Source organism: the organism of the source record quoted next, unplaced genomic scaffold (assembly GCF_019419815.1).
Source record: "Pyrus x bretschneideri cultivar Hongxiangsu unplaced genomic scaffold, Pyrus_bretschneideri_v1 Contig3, whole genome shotgun sequence".
NCBI classification, from domain to species: domain Eukaryota; kingdom Viridiplantae; phylum Streptophyta; class Magnoliopsida; order Rosales; family Rosaceae; genus Pyrus; species Pyrus x bretschneideri.
This window is the reverse complement of record NW_025999612.1, coordinates 2,968,337-2,987,533: the sequence shown is the minus strand read 5'-3', so window position 1 is coordinate 2,987,533 and position 19,197 is coordinate 2,968,337. Positions and strand designations below refer to the sequence as shown.

Here is a 19,197-nt window from a genome sequence, read left to right as displayed (position 1 = left end):
ACATGGCACTCGTTTCACAGACCAGTTCATCGTCCTGCATCCGCTTCTCTTACTTACCGCCCTGCAGTGGCGAAGCCTGTTGGAAATCAATTTAGAAACAAAAATAACAGAAATACAGAACTTGAAATACTTATACTTTATTACTCAAAAATACTTGCAATACAAAATTTAAAATTACACAACAAATATAGAAATAAAATGATATTAACTTGAATGAATCAAAGGTAGAGGCTAGTGCAAAAGCTATGTCCTTTGAACAGTATTTCTATCCCACTCTTGTGCTTGTGGTTCTACAACATCTGCTCGACCAAGATACAAATACCTAATTCAAAAACCTGCACTGGATTATAGAATTCTAGCGAATTGCTTTGTGTGTTTACTCTCTAGAAAGTTTATATGGAAGAAAAGGAGGAAGAAAAGATGATCTACAATGGAAATGAGACTCCAGTTATATAGGCTCTTTCATACATCTTCAAATACCCTTTGGTTGTATCCCATTAATCAAAATGTTTTTAATTAATTTTAATTAAAAACTTAATTCAAATTTAAAATTAATGATCTGATTAATTTTAATTCTTAGGCCCCAAGTGCCCAAGGTCCAAGGCCTTTGTCTTGATTAATTAACATTAATTTATATTAATATTATAGTATAATCATCAAGCCTAATCCACACAATTAGTGGCCCAAACCTTAATCCCTATTCCAAATGGTCCAACACCTAATCACTAATAAATGAGACTAAATTAATATAAGGAACTCAAGTTCCCTTGAGTTCCCCAATGTGGGACTTAAAGGAGCTCAAAACTCCAACAAAGCCAAGAATTGTCTAGAGGAAGGGCGGAATTTAAAAAAGCAAACGTTCCAAAATAAATGTAGATAACCAAATTCTTTTATATAATATACAATATTAATTTTGTTCGTATATTTATCAAGACAAATAAGTTACAATTGTTGCCGATGAGATTTTATGCTGTAAATTTGCTACTCGTTCAATATCTTTAAGGGAAGGGGGCATTGCGGTGATGTCCATCTCTTTGATCATATACTATATGGTCTCGTTTGGTCAAGAAGACTGAATTTACATATTTGTCCCATTGATATAAAATCCTAGAATCCAAACGAAGCCTATATTTGATGCAAGCAAACATATTTACCTAATAAAAATTTTAATTTTCAATATAAAAACTGCAACTTTAACTAATAGTTGATGTGTCAACCCCTTTCAAGCGTCAAATTTTTACAAAAGTTACACCTTTTTGAAAAATGGTAAATTTTGCCTAAAAATCTACGATTTTGAGGCACCATCTAATTCCCACAGTGAAATTAGCAGCAAAAACGAAGGATCAGACTGGTTAAAAGCTAGTCTAAATCAAAGATCAAATTGCAATAAAATCGGGTAAAAAAATGCTTCAAGATTCAATTCTTTGAATTTCAAGCAAGAACAAACATATCCACTTATTCATCAATAATCATATGATTCATATCAATAATCAATACCCATATTACATTATAATTCTTATAAGGAAAGTCAACTAAGAAAACATTTATGTTAAATTAGGAATTAATAATTTAAATTAAAAAAAGGCAAAAGGCACGACAGTGGGGTGGAAATTGGGGAAGGATTTGGATCCCATCATGATCCAAATTGTGGGGATCCTAGAGATCCTTACATCTTAGCCATTCATCGTGCATCGTGCGGTAAAAAATCATTTGATTTTTTAATTAAAAATTAAATAAAAATAGTAATTGATGAAAACTAACTGCATGATGTGCGATGAACGGTTAGGATCTGGAAATCCCTAGAATCCCCACGAAGGGAATTCGGAAAGGATCCTCTTCCATATGGGAAGTGAATATGTGTGGGTTAATGGGGACAAGTGGTCCCCCTTTTGTTGTGTTTATTTTTTTGTTATTTTTTTTATGCCCAAACGACATCATCTAGCGTCTATGTCGTTTTCATGGACTTGTTAACAATAGAAAACGTAACCGCTACATCCTGCAGCAGCCATGGCTTCCCCTTGCAGGTTTTTCGACAACATCAGAAGGGCGAACCGTCGCTCCTAAGCTTGATTTCTGACGAGGGGAGAGGCGACCTCCCCTTCCAAACCCTCTGTAACTTCACCATTGCCACCCTGTACTGCTAGGAAGAAGAAGATTTCGTATGCATACAATGTAGGAGTGGGGCAGATGAAACCGTGACCCATTGTGATAGTTGTTGCAAGTCCTCCCACAGAAGCTGATGTAATAGCTACCTTACTAATAAAAGAGGATCTTATGGGGTATCTTGCCTCTAGATGCAAGCCTAAGGAAAAGTGGAGGTAATAATATTGCATTATGTGTTTATGTTGATCAAAATTATTTCCATGTGGCTTAAGATTCAATAGAATTCCCCTCGTTATACTTTTTATCTTAGCTTTCTCTCTAGCTATGCTTTGCCTTTAGGATATCTTGCCCTAATTTTTATACTTAATCGTGCTCCATCCTCAGAATTGGCACTGAACATGAGAGGTTTGGGTTTGATCTGAAAACTTTACATCCTATGACATACAAACACATTGCTAAGTTGCTTAATATGATTGCTGAGAGGTTGGATTGGGAAGAAATTATGGAAGGGGAAAGCATTATTGCACTTAAACAAGTAAAATTGCTATAATTCTTGTTTCTTTTTCTTGCCTGTCAAGGAACCCTTTCCACATTTGTGTGATTTTTAAAGCAAATGCATGATATTGTCGGCCAGGGTAAGCAAAGCATAACGTTAGAGTTGAGAGGTCAAGTCAAGCATAATTGTAACAACCCGTTCTAATTTTGGAGTGTAAATTTCAATTTTTCCTTTGTGTTGGGTTTTGTCCATCTGGCCCAATTCTTTGGGCTGTGCTACCCAACCCAAAATGCGGCCCATTGTTTTATTTCTCTCCCATGACTACCCCATCCCTAACTATCTCTCTCACCTGTCTCACAACCCTCCATCGTCATCTTTGCAAACATAACCTTAGCAGCAAGAGCCTTAACTCTCACCTTCTTTCTATCACTCAGCTAATCAAACCTTAAATTCTTATTTTCGAGTTCTATTGGACGCAAGGAGTTCACTGGTGGTCTTGCATGCTTCATCGAGACACTTTGTGGAGCTTTGCCATTAACACCCCAGAACCTTAAGTTTTATCTTGAAACTAGGTGAGGTTCCCTGGAACAGTCTTCAATTATTGTAATGTTTCTTGCATCTATGATGATTTGGAGCTGAGTTTTGGACCATTTAATTCATGCATGCTTGTGTTCTTTGAATTCCTAGATTTTTCGATGACCCCTGACGGCTTTTGAGCTAATTTTTGGCCAACTCCGACCACAGTTAACTATCAAATTGGTAAAATCTTATTATCCTCGTCCTTAGCTTCACTATGGTTCAAAAATCACCGAAAATAGTGAAGATTTGACCCCAAATCGGAGCCAGACAAATTTCTCAGGCAAAAGTCTGGCCTTCTCCTTCATTGGGTTCGAGGACCCGCAAGCAAATCGGGTTGACCCAATCTGCAAACCAACATCCGACCCAGAACTTGGATCCAGACCGGATCCAACCTTGGCTCAAATCCACCAACCTATTGCCCAGGCCCAAATACCTTAAACCATTAACCCAAGCCCAATCCTTTAGACCCGGCCCAAAACCCTCGACCCAACCTAGCAAACCTAGTTTAACCCATCAGACCTGAGCCCATATCTGTCCCAGATCTGACTCGACCTGAGTCAGAATCTAGTTCCACGACCGGTGCATGGGCGCATCGTACTGTGCTTCGTCGCCATCCACAGTGGCGCTGGTGACTTTTCTGGCCAACTTTCGGCGACCCATCTCTGCACTTGCAGCGGTGTATGGCCTTCTAAGCCGCCATCCGAGGCGGCGCATGCGGGAACCTGAGGTCCCTTCTTAGGTTTTTCAATGTGTCGAATCCAAATCTACTGTCCATTTTCTTAAAATCCATCATTTAGTATAGTTTTATTAAATAGTGTCTATTTGTGTATAGGTGCTTCTGTGGAAAATGATCACGTCTTCCCTAGTTCAAGCTACTCCCCAGGAGCGGAATATGTTTTTCAGTACTTATTTACTGGGTTATCATACATCATATACACACAACATAGGTATGTAGACCTCTATGGCCATAGGACACAATTGATTATATTATGTCATACCTCCAGCTTCACTGGCTAAACCAGTGTTGGACAGCTTCACTAGCCACGGCTAGTGTCGGTGTGTTATGTTTTATGTATAGGTTTCTTCTCTGGCGTAACCCAGAGTCGTACAGCTTCACCTTCGAGTGATAGAACCTACCATGCTTCTTCACTGCCGTAACCCAATGTCGTACAGCTTCACCTTTAGGTGATGGACAGGTTATGCCTTTGGGCAACTACAATACTCCTAGTTGAGTATACATATGATTTGAGTTATGAGATTTTGAGATTTGCCTTCAGGCGTTTCGATACCCATTTTAGATACAGTTTTTATCACCTACGAATGTTTTCATGGCATGTTAGAGTTTTAGAAAAACCTATATGTAGTACTATATGAGTTTTCAAAATAGGGGTTAGTATGTTTAGAAAGAAAAAGGGGTTTTTTTATTACTAGCACGTATATAAATGATGGTCCACTCACCTTTTGTTTTTGTGCCCCCTCAAGACATAGTGATGAGGAGTACGACCCGAGTGTCGAGGCATTCCCCTATCAGTGATCTAGCATTCTTCACTTATGTAGGGCTTTTCTTTGTTAAATATGTAAATTTGATGTCTTATCTTTCATTTATACTTCTGTTTAGTGGTATACTCTGTACATCATTGGGTATCTTTTATTTCTGATTAGTTATTGTTGAACACTCAATTGCACTCTTGATTTATTTGGAATCTTATTTATTCTCTCCCGGTGTTTGTATATTCCATATCATGGTTTTTTTTATTTCAGATTCTCTTTTATTCATGCGTATTTATATATTTATGGCTTTCATCACTCTCGAGTGTCAGCCAACACGTGTCATCTAGGTGTTATTCGGATATCTGGGTTGGGGTGTGTCAATAGTGGTGGTTCACCTCTTGAAACTCTGCATCAAATATGTGCTAAAGTTAATTCACATCTTTATCAGGTCAGCGAAAATATAGTTTTTGCTTTAGAATTCACATGCCACTATGCAAGCAAGTTCACACTCTAAGCATACTGTTCTTTTGGATAAAGTTTAGTTCACAAATGGAGTTTTTGATTTGTTGGTTTCAGAGTTAACTTGTCCTTATGTTCCTTTTTACTAGGTTAAAGAAGTTCTAAACGAAATAGGAATCAGATTAATGGATATTGATTGTCAGCCGAAGTGGGAAGGTAAAGACATACCTATGATGCCTAAGGTAATTTTGAACTTTGGCTACATATCAAAGACTCATTTTCAAATTCATGCTGCAAGTTTGTATTTTAATATTGGAAGAAGCAGGAAGCAGCTAAGGCTCAAATCGATCAAGTCATATCTTTTGTTCAATGTAAAATTCTCGGCTAAAGGCTAGGGTTTTATTCAAGATATTGTTTCTAGCTTGCTTTAGCCTAGAATTAAGGGATTGTGTTTACTTGTTATTGTAAATAGTTGGTAGTCCTTGTAGGAGTGATTTAAGGACTGATTGGAGGTTGTTTTCCAGCTGCTCCCTTTTTTTTCCGTCACTTCCATATATACATGCTTAAACCTTGTAAATGTTACTTATGAAATATACATCCAAAATTCAACATGGTATCAGAGCAGGAATTCTAAAATCCTGACTCTGAATTTTTTTTCCGTTGCAATTTTTTTCTTCACGCTACGATGGCGGAAGACAGTTCCTTTGAAGCTAGAAGCTCGTTGGCTATTGTAGCAGGTTCTGACATTGAGGTTAATCCAAACCAACGTCTCAGTTCTGTCTTATTGAATGAATTCAACCATCTTCCATGGGCTAGAGCCATATCTCTTGCACTGGGAGGAAGATCTAAGCTTGGATATGTCAATGGTGTTATACAGGCGTCTGCAGTCACGTCTCTTACATTTAAGTCATGGTTGTGTATAGATCAACTGGTTATGTCTTGGCTACTTAATTCTATGGAGTGTAGAATTGTTGAAATTTTCAGTTATTCAGAGTTGTCCATGCATCTATGGGATCAAGTCAAAGAAATGTATGGGAATCAAAACAACGATGCTCGTGTTTTTCAGCTTAAGAAAGACATTGCAAATTTGCAACTAGTAGGCAAGTGATTTGTTTAACATCTTAGCAGCTTGACGAGTATGTGGAATGAACTTGACATTTATCGACCTCATACTACTGATGCTACTGTCTTAATAAAGAGAGCTGAGAAGGATAAGATCTTTCAACTCTTCGCAAGCTTAGGCCCAGAGTTTAAAGATCTTAGAAGCCATGTGCTTATGAATTCTGAGCTGCCATCTTTCACAGGTGTGTGTGCTATCATTCAAAGAGAAGAAGTAAGGAAGAAAGTGATGAACTTGGAGACCAAGTCAAATATGCCTGAAACTAGGGCTTATGTTTCTAATCATAGTCGCACTGAAGGAAGGTCTTATAAAGGTAAAAGACCTGACTTGAAATGCAATTATTGCGATGTTGTTGGACACACTCGAGATAGATGTTGGATTCTACATCCAGAGCTGAAGCCAAGCTACTTAAATGATAGCAAGGGCCCTCAGAAAAGCTTGAATCATCCATCTCATTGAGCCAATCATGCAGCTGGTTCTTCAACTAAGCGAATGATAAACTTTATAGCAAATCTTGCCCTGTTGATCAACGAGTTCGCAACCTATCTTCACAAGACACAGTTGCCCAATGACTGTTTGGAAACCTCTATGTCTGAAAGCAAAAATCACACTGCTTTATTGGGAAAGTTCGCTGGATTTCTTGTAGAGACTGACTGTGTTCCACAATGTGATATTCGAGGTATCTTAAGTTCCTTCTCAACTGCTCTTAATGCTAGTTATGTGCATGATTATTGGATTATAGATTCAGGAGCTATGGATCATATGACAAATCAACTCACCAAACTGCATGATTTTAAAACAATGTACATTCGATCTCAAGTGTCAGTAGCTAATGGGAAAGGAACCTCAGTTGTAGGAAAAGGAAAAATCAATCTTCTTTCAGATCACATAAAGTCAGTAGCACTTTATGACCCTTCATTTCCTTGTCAAGTTTTATCCGTTGGAACCCTCACAAAATCTTTAAATTGCCTAGCCATTTTCTCCCCTCACAATGCTATTTTTCAGGATATCATTACCAAGAAGATGATTGGTGAAGGTCTCTTCTTTAATGGACTTTATTACCTAGCCAAAGATCTTAAGACTTCTAAAGTTTTTCAAGCTAGCTCCAGTATACCACAAGACCAACATCTTTGGCACCAATGGTTGGCTCACCCCTCCGAAAAAGTGATGTCTTTTTTGTTTCCAAACCTGTGTAAAGACAAGATTCAATGTGATGTTTGTCACTTGTCGAAATCTGTCAAATTACCCTTTGATTCATCCTTGTCTAGGGCTAGTAATCCTTTTGAAATCATTCATTTAGATATTTGGGGACCAGTTGTTGAGTCCTTTGATGGATATAGGTATTTTGTAACCTTTATGGATGAATTTACAAAGATTACTTGGTTTTACCTCTTAAAGTTTATAAGTGAAGTTGCAAGTGTGTTTCAAGATTTCCATAAACTTGTTGGCACTCAATTCTCGTCCAATATTCACATATTAAGATCCGATAATGGCATTGAATATATGTCCAATAATATGTCTCAATATTTGAGCAACCATGGCATTCTTCACCAAACAAGTTGTGTTGGTACTCCCCAACAAAACGAGGTTGCCAAAATCGAGACCTTCTTGAGAAGACAAGAGCTCTCATGTTTCATATGCATGTACCTAAGAAGTTCTACATACCTCATCAACCAACTCCCTAGTAGAGTGCTAGGTTTCAAATCTCCTTATGAAGTGTTGAAGGAGAGAAAGATTGATCTATCTCACTTAAAGGTCTTTGGGTGTATATGTTTTGTTCACACTCAACTTACACACCGTGACAAACTTGATCCTTGGGCTGTTAAGTGTGTGTTCATGGGTTATTCATCTACACAAAAGGGTTATAAGTGTTATAATCCAGTCACTAAGAAGCTTCTAGTGTCTAGAGGTGTTAGATTTGATTAGTCAACTCCCTACTTTACACATAAATTGGTTGATACAAATCAGGGGGAGTTCCTGCATGATTTCTTTCCATTACCTAACATCCCTTCTTATCAAGAAAAAGTAAAAGGGAATGACAATCCAAGCTCACATACAGAGTCCTTATCTCAAGTTTCTGAGCCACTGCCTTCATCACAAGTTTCAACTCGGAGAAATCCCACAAGAGATCGCCATCCTCCATCAAGGCTTGTTGATTATGTTACCTATACTACAAGATATCCCCTTGCGGATTTTGTCATTTACAAAAAATGTTCATCCTCTCATGCTACTTTTCTCAGTGCCCTAGATGATACTCATAATCCACAAAGATTTCAAGAAGCAAATGAGCATGATATTCGGAAAACTGCTATGAAAAATGAACTTCAAGCGCTCCATGACAATGAAACCTGGAGTGTTATTAAGTTTCCTCAAGGAAAAAAGGCAGTGGGTAGTCGTTGGGTGTATAAGACAAAGTTCAACTCTGATGGAACTGTTGAGAGACACAAAGCTAATGGCTTGTGGTTTTACTTAGACATATGGAATGGATTATAAAGAGACTGTTGCTCCAATTGCCAAGATGAACACAGTGAGAATATTGTTGTCTATGGCAGTTAATCAATCTTGGCCTTTATATCAAATGGATGTGAAGAATGCATTTTTACATGGTGAGCTAAAAGAGGAAGTGCACATGAAGTTGCCTCTAAGGCACCCTCAGTCCCATGATCTTGACATGGTGTGCAAACTTCATAAATCTATCTATGGCTTAAAGCAATCTCCACGAGAATGGTATTCAAAATTTAGCTCAGTGCTTGAAGAAGTTGGCTTTCACAGAAGCAATGTTGATTCCTCACTTTTTGTTCGAATTGGTTTAATAGCCAAATTGGTTGTTTTGATTTATGTTGATGATCTCATAGTGACAGGTGATAATATTGAGGAAATTAATTCTCTCAAGCATGCCCTTCGAGTCCGATTTGCTCTCAAAGATTTGGGAACTCTCAAGTATTTTCTTGGCATTGAAATGGCTACATCTCATAAGAGGCTCTTTCTAAATCAAAGGAAGTACGTTCTTGACCTTCTAAAGGATGCTGATATGGTGGATTGTAAGCCTGATCAGACTCCCCTTGACAGTAAACTCCAGCTCGACATGCAAAGTGAGGCTCTCACCAATCTCACTGACTATCAAAAGTTAGTTGGGAAATTGATTTATCTCACAATCACGCATCCTGACATTTCCTATGCCGTGAGCATTGCCAGTCAGTTCATGCATGCTCCCACCATTGTTCATTTACGTGTTGTTAAAAGAATACTTCGTTATCTCAAAGGCTCTTTTGGTCAAGGTATATTGATGAAAAGGAATGGTAACACTGCCATCATGGGGTACACAAACGCTGATTGGGCTGGTAACACTCTTGATCGTAAGTCAACCATTGGATTATGCACATTTGTGGGTGGAAATTTGGTTACATGGAAAAGCAAAAAACAACGTGTCATAGCTCGATCAAGTGTTGAGGCTGATATCGAGCAATGGCATCCACTGCTTGTGAGCTCATTTGGTTAAAAGGTCTTCTCTCAGATTTAGGGTTTCCAAGCAATTAACCAATATCTTTGTTCTATGACAATCAAGCTGCTATGCACATTGCTTCCAACCCAGTTTTTCACGAGAGGACTAAACATATCGAGGTTGATTGTCATTACATTTGAGCAGAAGTTCAATCTAAGGTTATTAACACTCATTACACACGCAGTCATGATCAGTTGGCTGATATTTTTACGAAATACCTTCCCACTGCTCAATTTCAGCGTTTAATGTTCAAGCTTGGCTCAACGAACCCCCTTGATCCAGCTTGAGGGGGAGTATTGGAAGAAGCAAGAAGCAGCTAAGGCTTAAATCAATCAAGTCATATCTTTTGTTCAATGTAGAACTCTCGGCTCAAGGCTAGGGTTTTATTCAAGATATTGTTTCTAGCTTGCTTTAGCCTAGAATTAAGGGATTGTGTTTACTTGTTATTGTAAATAGTTGGTAGTCCTTGTAGGAGTGATTTAAGGACTGATTGGAGGTTGCTTTCCAGCTGCTCCCTTTCTTTTCCGTCCCTTCCATATATAAATGCTTAAACCTTGTAAATGTTACTTATGAAATATACATCCAAAATTCAACATTTAATTATTTACATACTGATCGAGTAAATTTTGGCTCAGGAAAGATGCGAGATCATTACAAATTACATGCCCAAAGTTGGCTCTCTTAGACTTGATTTGACTGTTCAGGACTTGGACTGCACAAATAAGATGATTTTTACAAGCTAAGCTGATCAGGAGGCAGTATCTTTTAAACTAAGAACAACTTCTTTGTTCAATTTTTTTAGGTTAATCTGGACTTTAGTTTTGAAGCGGAAATGATAAAGAAACTTCGCTCTAGTCTTGCTTTGCAACCTGTGAGAACACTGAACTTGTTTTCGGTGTACATTTTTCTGCTTATATGGTATCTAAACTTTCAACAAATGGAAAAGATTGCAACAGCTCTATTTACAAATTCACCCTTCACTAAAGGAAAGCCTAATAGTTTTCTTGTTAGAGTAAAATTGGCAATCCCTGAACAAAACTCTGTAATGTCTAGTGCATGTCAGTTTTGATTAGTTTAGTTTAAGTTTGTCTCTCATGCTCTCGAGCACAAGAATGTCAAATGCTTTAGAGACATCTATGAGGTAAGTTCGGCATGCATATACATTCATGTAGTCTGAATTTATATTAATGAGCTAATTTGGATTAATTTTATTAATATTAAAAGGCCCCCCGATTCAAGTCAACATAAAAAATAAAATTAAAAAAACCCTAGCATATATGCTATAGCTGGTCCTTGCAGCATGACTTAGGTGTCTTATCCATAATTAACATCTGTTAAAGACAAATGGTTTTCAGCCTTGTCAGGTTACATATTTATCCCATCATCTTTAACTGAATTAGTGATTAGGTGTATCACTTATTTGGTCAACGTGATCTTCAGGTTCGTATGTTAACGTAATTGCTAAATATTTGTATATATATATAGGGGTCTAGGTTCATAAGCGTTTGATGCCGCATAAATATAACCAGGTCAGTATTAGAGCATTTTGGTGGCTGCCGCATAACACAGAAGAATAGAGCAGCATCACAGTAGGGCTTCATTTTTAATCTTTGTTTTTTGACATTTTTCTGGTGTTGTCATATGCATGATTTAGGGGTTTTGAATTGTTCTTGTACAACAAACCTCATGCATTAAAAGGTTTTCTGCTTTTCTGTTGCTGCATGTTTTTGGAGTCCAATATATATATATATATATATATATATATATATATATATATTTATGCTTTGCAATTATTGCAACAAAAATTGCATGTAAAGCTAACCTTTATATGGCAGCACAATAAGGCCGTGTTTGTTTGGCCTCGTTAGAAAGGATTAGCTAGAATTGGCTTAGGTACTATCCTAGTCCCTTGTTTGGTGCGAGTAATGGACTAGGTTTAATGGGACTAGACGGAACTCGCATTCGCTAAGGGCTTCACTACTAATACCGTGCAAAAGGTTGGGATTAGCAGTCCCGTTTCATCTTCCCATTGTTTTCGCCCATTTCAGCGAGAACCCTCTCTATTATGAACATCCACTCTAAGCGCTGCAGGATCTTGAGCACCTCGACGTCTTCATCGTTTTTTAGCTTCTGCTGCGGAAGCGATTTCATGGCCTCAATGGCTTCTAAAATTGAACCCAGGAAGTCGGAAAAGGGCGATGAGGATTGGTTTTTCTCGTCATCTGTGACTTGGCATGTTGTGGTAGTTAACTGGGAGAAGGGTGCAGTGGTGGTGGGGGGAGGAGGAGGCTGTGATTTTGAGGGATTCGAGGGAATCGATCTGGGTTTCAAACGGGATCCAATTTTTTCTTTTGTCTTTATCTTCTGCGTTTTTTCTTCCAAATCAATTCGGTTTGGAATTCAAACAGGATGGGAGGGATTTGGTTGTCATGCGTTATGGAGCTATCTAGCTTCTAGAGTTGGACAGAGAAAAATACGGAGGGGAGGGAGAGATGAAGAAGACTCTAGAAACCAAAAATAAAAAGATAAAATTAATAATTAAGTATTAAAAATATATAAATTAAATAATATAATTTTTTAGAGTTGATTAATTATCATGTTTTCTAGTCCGACTCTACACCAAACGATTCACTAAATCAATCCAGCTTAGTCTATAAAACTAGTCCAGTCCGAGATAATTCGGTGCAACAAACGTACCCTAAAAGTTTTAATGTGATTTGTCATCTGTGAGTTTTCATTTGAGAAAAATTGTTTTGTATTTTGAAAAAGAAAAGGCAGCTGTTGCTGCATTGTGTTTGAGTCACATATGTATATATGCATTAAAGATCTTAGAGTAGCCGCATGCATCGGATATAGATTTTGCACTTCACATTTGCCGCAAGCTTTTAGAGTCAAGTGCGCATGCATATATTTGCTGGCAATATTGATGTACTGAGAGCAGCATGTGTCTTTGAACCAAAATCATATTTTCTTGATCTTTCAATCGTAACAACTATGAGAATGTTTATTGTGATGCTCATAGTTGATTTATCATTTTAAATTATACACTTTATACATATATTCTGCATGATCGCGTTAGTATCCTGCAAATTAAGTTTGAGGATATGATGATTGTCGGCCGCATTAGTATCGTGTCACTTCCACTCAAAGGTTGAAGAGAGATCGAGTTGCAAAGCCCAGAGACAAAACTGCCTACTAGTATGTGTGTCTAGTTGATGAGTTTTGTAAGTCTTTCTGTACTCATTTCTCTTAGTGTTTATCCTAACTTGGGATCCCGAGAATTTTCCTAGTGGTGGTTTTACCTCGTTAAATCCTACATCTTGTGTGCACATTTTATTTATCATTTTAATTGCATATGAGTGTGATAATTTGATATGTATTGTGAATGTGAAAACTGCACTAAAAATTGAATTGAATTTTTAAGTTGGAACCTATTCATTTCCTCTAAGTTAAATTAGTACCCATCCTAGAACTTTCATTTCTCAGAATGAGAAGGTTTCTTTGATTCTGTTTTTCCTGTCTTATGCAATTGGAGATGCATGTCATTTCGGCACAATTTTCTCTTCTTCATGGCATCTCTATGTTTATTGGTTGATACATGGCGTCTGTATTGAATCTGCTACTTTTTCTAACAGTCAAATTTGGACCGATACTGACAAGGATCGTACTGGCATGATTCCCTTTGTTTTTGAGGAATCCTTTGGGTAAGAGAGTTTTTGTTTTAATAGTTGTACAAGCCATTAAATGCATTTCGTTGGTGTTATTTTTCTTTTCTCCTCTTAAAATGGGTTTTTTTTTTTTTTTTTTTTTTTTGTATGCAGGTTCGAGCATGTTGAATATGCTCTTGCTATCCCCATGTACTTTCTTTATCGGAACAAGAGGCATTTTGACTGTGCTGGGATTGTTGGAGTTTTTAGATCGACGGGTCTAGAAGTTTCAATCTAACGACACTAATATTGTTTCCAATTTGATAGTTACTACATGTCCAATCTATTAGGTGTAGGGTTTTATTACAAAAGGTCGCGGTATTAGTTAGAGTAAGGTTATTCTATTTAAAGTCGTTACTTTTTCTTTGAATCCACTGATATGTGATAGCTAACATGCCCCTTCATGTGTAAACTCACATGGTTCACACATGGAGATCCACACATCGGCAATTGAAACTCAAAGGTTTGCTCTAATGGAGTCCAGACTTGTTTTCAATCCTTCCAGGAAGTGCTTCTTAAGAACTCAGAGGCCGACTCAATGTTAAGAGTCCAGGCTTGTTTCCAAGCCCACACTTCCTGATGACAAGTCTTTGTCTGCACGGGCCCGTAACCAGGGCTCTAATACTATGTTGGAACTTTTAGAATGATGGGTTAGGGGGTGCCACTCTAACGACATCGATAATATCCACAATTTGATAATTACCATCTACCCAATCCACTAGGTGTGAGGTTTTATCACAAAATACCTCGATGTTAGTTAGAATAGGTAATCCTATTTAAAGTCATTAATTTTTCTTTGAATTCATCTATGTGGGATAGCTAACATTATTTTTTAGAAGAAACAGGAAATTGGTTTATCATTGAAACAAAATAAACTCGGTAACCCAAGTAGCACAGAACAATAAAAGCATTCCAATTTACGATCCAAATTCATCGAGCACAGAACAATAAAAGTCCTTGTTTACAAGGCAAGAAAAAGAACTTAATACAAATTTAACCCATCTGTGACAATCCTTTGATTACAAGAAGTTTGGGTAACTTGGGGCGCAAGTAATCAGCTTTAAACACACTTGCTCTACATCTGTTATATTGCAATAGTAGTGGCACGCCTAACACTTTGTTAATTTTGAATATGAGCCTCAAGGTCTATACCTAAGGCCCCACAAAACCTTTCAAAATTAACTTCATACTCTTCTTGCAATACACCAACAAGTAAGAGCCCAACTACAAAACATCAAAGTGCCAATCCCTTGGGGAGCTATGCTGAGGTCCAGAGACCTTCTCCAGACAAATCTTTGCCCGAACATAGTTTTGGCACACCTAGTGGGACTCCATTAGTCTTGTATGCCAAGAAGAAAGAGGAATGACAGAACCTTCAAGTGGAACACATAATACGGGCCACCCCAGTGTCTACCAAGATTAGAAATGATAGATCATCCAGAAGATTTCTCATCTCTACGAGGACCAATCGTTATGGAAAGCCTGACTTCATTTGAGAAGTTGGGAAGAAAGGTGACCAATGAAAACTTACAAGCCATCATGGTGCAAGTGTTGAAAAGTATGGAAAATATCTCTTTAGAGACCAGGGGAGAGGTGAGCAGACTTTATTCCTTAACAGGAAGTTTGAAGAGAATACTAGATCCGAAGTACTCTACTCCAAAAGACAGTTATGCTAGAGAGATGAGGAGAGAGGCAAGCCCTGAGAATGAACCAGTTATTCCTTTATTTGCCTTACTCAAGGAAAGGAAGAAAAAAAGAAAGGAGAAAGTAAGGCCTAGGGCCAGCTAGCCAACCAATATTAGAAGAAATCCTGGAGACTGAGTTGCCCAACCTACTACTATCCCTACTAGATAGTAGGGGGCAGGTCAGGCAAGATAAGAAGAAATATGGAATGAACCATCAAGTTTGAAAATCTAGTGGAAAAGTTGTGTCCACAATCGTGGGCAAGCCTCTTCCTTATAGGCCACCACCATTGGTTAATAAGGGATGAGGGGCCAGATGGAGATAGCACGAACCAAAGAAAGAGACTTTCTCAGGCAATAAGTATAGCCCGAAGTGGGAACCTCTTTACAGCCCACATAATAATACAGCCAACCAACTGCTTAGAGATGCGTTAGCTGAGTTAAAAAGAATGGTGGTCCAGAATGCTCAACCTTAGGCTTGCCCGCTGTTTAGGATCACCTACCAGAAGACCTACCCTGAGTATATTGATGAGCATAATCATTTTCCCCTAAACTTCAAGATGCCCGTGTTTCCAACTTTTAGTGAAGAAGATGGCAATGTGTCCTCTAGAGATTACATCTTTAAACTTTTCAATTACTGTGTGGCATTTGAAGACAATTCTAACTATAATTTAAGATTGTTTAGGAACTCGTTGGTTGGCCTAGCGTCTCAATGGTATTCTCTATTACCCCTCAATTCTATTGCTAACTAGGGGCAAATAGAGATGGCTTTTCATGAACAATTCTATAGGGTGGAGCTCAAGATGACTATCAACGATCTAGTTAAGGTGAAACAATATGAGCATGAGTCCACAGAGGACTTCATGATGAGATTTAAAAGGACAAGGATGAGGTGCCAATTTCCTATCAACCATGCCCAACTTATATCTATTGCTCAGAAGGCATTGAGGTTGCCTTTGAGAAAGAAGTTTTATGATGTATAGTTTAATGAGTTATAAGAGCTGGTACTTGTTGCCATAAAGTATGAGAATCTGTTGATTAACGAACTACAAGTAAAGCACTCATCCAAGGTGCATCCGTTCTTCAAGAATAAAGCTACAATTCACCAAGTAGAGTTTAAATGAGCAGAGCCAAAAGAAAGTGATGGTCATGGAGGAAAGGGAATTGAAATGTGTGCAACAGAGATAACTACTCCCTTTAAGCCTTTAATGGTAAAGGGGTTAGTCCAACCAGTCAAGGATCATAAAGTGGTGATAAATGATGGTGGATTTGTCCCTATAAAGCCCCCTAAATACCAGAGTTATTCTTTTGATTTAACCAAAGCCTTGGAGATCTATAAAGAGTTGGTGCGGGCAAGAGTGATTGTGCCTGACAACACCAAAAAGATGCCTAAGCCCAAAGAATTAAGAGGAAAAAAGTATTGTAAGTTGCACTATACCTTCAACCATTCCATAACCAATTATGTCCATTTCAAGGATTGGATACAAGACCTCATAGTTAAAGGAAAGTTGCTCTTGAATAAACCTAAGGCCAATATGATGATTGACACAGATCTCGTCCCAAAGGCCTCAATAAACATGATCAACCTGACTTAGGCTGAGAAAGGGAAAGGAAAAGCCACTTGGGAAATGAAAGCAGAAATAAGGCAAGTTGACAGACCTACAAAATGAGCTATCAAGTTGCCCGAGAAACCCAAAGCAGCCATAGTTAAAGGGCTGGTGTTGTGTAGCAAGTGCCAATGTGAATGTGAGCTAGAAGTGCCAGTATCAGGAGTTATTATTGATCAAGAGTGGATCAGAAGAAGAGAGAAAGAAGAGCAAGAAGCATGCATAAGCATCATGCGGACAAATGAGAAATAGACCTCCAAAAATGTTTTCCAAAGGTTAGGAGGAGATTTTGAACCAAAAGGGTTGTCTGAGTGTTCAGAAACTATAAAACCTCAGAAAAAGTGGAGGATAGAGAGGTAAAAATGCCAAAATGGATAGAGGTAAGGGCTCCCTAACCAAGTTATGATGGTGGTGCTATTAGAGTAAAAGGAAGAACAAAGAACCTAGTATCCCTAGTCACTAAGAAAGATTCTGCCCAACTCGGGCGAAAATGGTGTGTAGTAGGGAAGAGGGAAGGATGGAAAACTAGTAAAAGAAATGGGAGCTTCTATGATCAGGATAGTCCAGAGGCAACACAAAACCCATATGAAATCATTAAAGGTCCCTGCTACATCAGAAACCTCGCAAAATGTGAAGTTTGAAGAAGTCCCTCATAGGGAAGGAATCAACTTCAATGGAGAAGCAAAAATGAGGTGAAAATGGCCAATAATAAGATTGAGGGAAAAGGAAATCATGTGCAACAAAACCCTCATCCTGGAAAGTACATAATCTTGAGGAGAGCTCAAGAAGATATAATGATGATGTCAACCCCAAGATAGAGTCTAGAACCAATTTGTTTTGGGACTATTTCACCTCAGAGAGGAATATCCTCACCTTTGTTGTTTGAGACCCTTTGTGAGATTCTGAGGCAAGTGCCAAACTTTGGTATAACTAGGGAGGAAGAATTGCCCAAACTAATGTTGCCAAAAGAAGCACACGCTTGGTTATATGAGTTTACAGACCATATTAGAGGAAATAATGAGGATTTACCTAGACCTAGCAACTTCCATGTAAACATGACATATGTACTATCTGCCATGTTTTGCATCGAACCTGATCAGCTTGCCACAATGAAGGGTGATTACTTGGCAATAGAACCTATGAATGCATATGTTAGTGTTGAAGAAGTAGGAAAAGAAGAATCCAGCCAGACAGGTTTACCCAAACTTTCAAGAATGGAGCCCGAGAGAGTGTATTTTGACTAATCTTCAGCCACCTGAGTATCTCCCTAACTAACTATCTCAAGGCCATATATGTAACTACTCATCTAGAAGGAGTACCCTTCAAGAAAATTTTGATTGATGGAGGAGCTACGGTGAACGTGATACTGTTGAAACAGATGAAGAAGTTGGAAAATGTGAGGAAGATCTTATTCCTACAGACCTAACAATCTGTAGCTTCTCTAGGTCCATTACCAGAACGCTTGGGATGTTGCCCTTGGAAGTTGACTTGGGATCCAAGCAAATCAGGCTAGCCTTCTTCGTGGTAGATAGTAGTTCCACTTATGGAGCCTTACTTGTTAAAGATTGGATTCACCAAAGTCTCTATGTGCCCTCCACCCTGCATTAACAAGTAGCTATTTACCATGAGGCAGGGGCCATAGGTCCAGGATTTTGGGAGATGGTAGATGCCGAATCATGACCATTTCTCCCTACAACCAATGTTGCAGAAGCTAGCTTTTATAATCCCAGTGTTGAGATTCTGCAGTGCCTATGAGCTAATGAGAACGGCCGCCCGACTAAGGTGACGACCCAAAAGCTATACGAACAAGGATTGTCTCTTACTAGGGAAGAATAGGATAAACCCCATATCGTCCTGGCTCCCTAATACCAGTAATGTCATAATAGAGAAGAAAAGACCAAACAGTTGTAGTTAAGTCCTTAATCAAGAGACTATTGGTGTATAGGAGAGAGAGAAAGCAAGAAAGGGAGAGCTCAGCTAAGAAAGAAGCTTCAAATAGCCAAAACACAGGAGAATAAGAGTTTTGTGAGAAAGAGACAGAGGTGGCCATACACATGGCTGAGTGTATATATGACTTGGATTGGCCCGATGACATGCCCGAGGGCCCAGAGTCAGTTGAATTTTTGTGTACAGAACATGACAAGCCAACACCAGAGGTATAAGACCCCTTAGAAACCATTGATTTAGGAACTAAGGAGGATCTAAGGCCTATACAGATCAGTGGCCTGCTGGAAGTAGAAGATCGGGCAAAAATAGTTAGCCTTCTACACGAGTTTAAAGATTGTTTTGCTTGGCATTACATTGAAATGCCAGGTTTAGATTCAATCTTAGTAGAACGTAGGATGCTTATTAAGGAGGGATATAAACATGTAAAGCAAGCACCACAAAGAATGTCAAAAGAGATAAAGGAAAAGGTCAAAGAAGAGATTGAAAGGCTGGATTTATTAGGCT

The 19,197-nt window shown here is 38.4% G+C and overlaps 1 pseudogene; it reads left to right on the top strand.

The window, feature by feature from the left end:
- Positions 1-3,761: 3,761 nt before the first annotated feature.
- Positions 3,762-10,819, top strand: LOC125479642 (annotated as a pseudogene).
- The last annotated feature ends 8,378 nt before the right edge of the window (positions 10,820-19,197 follow it).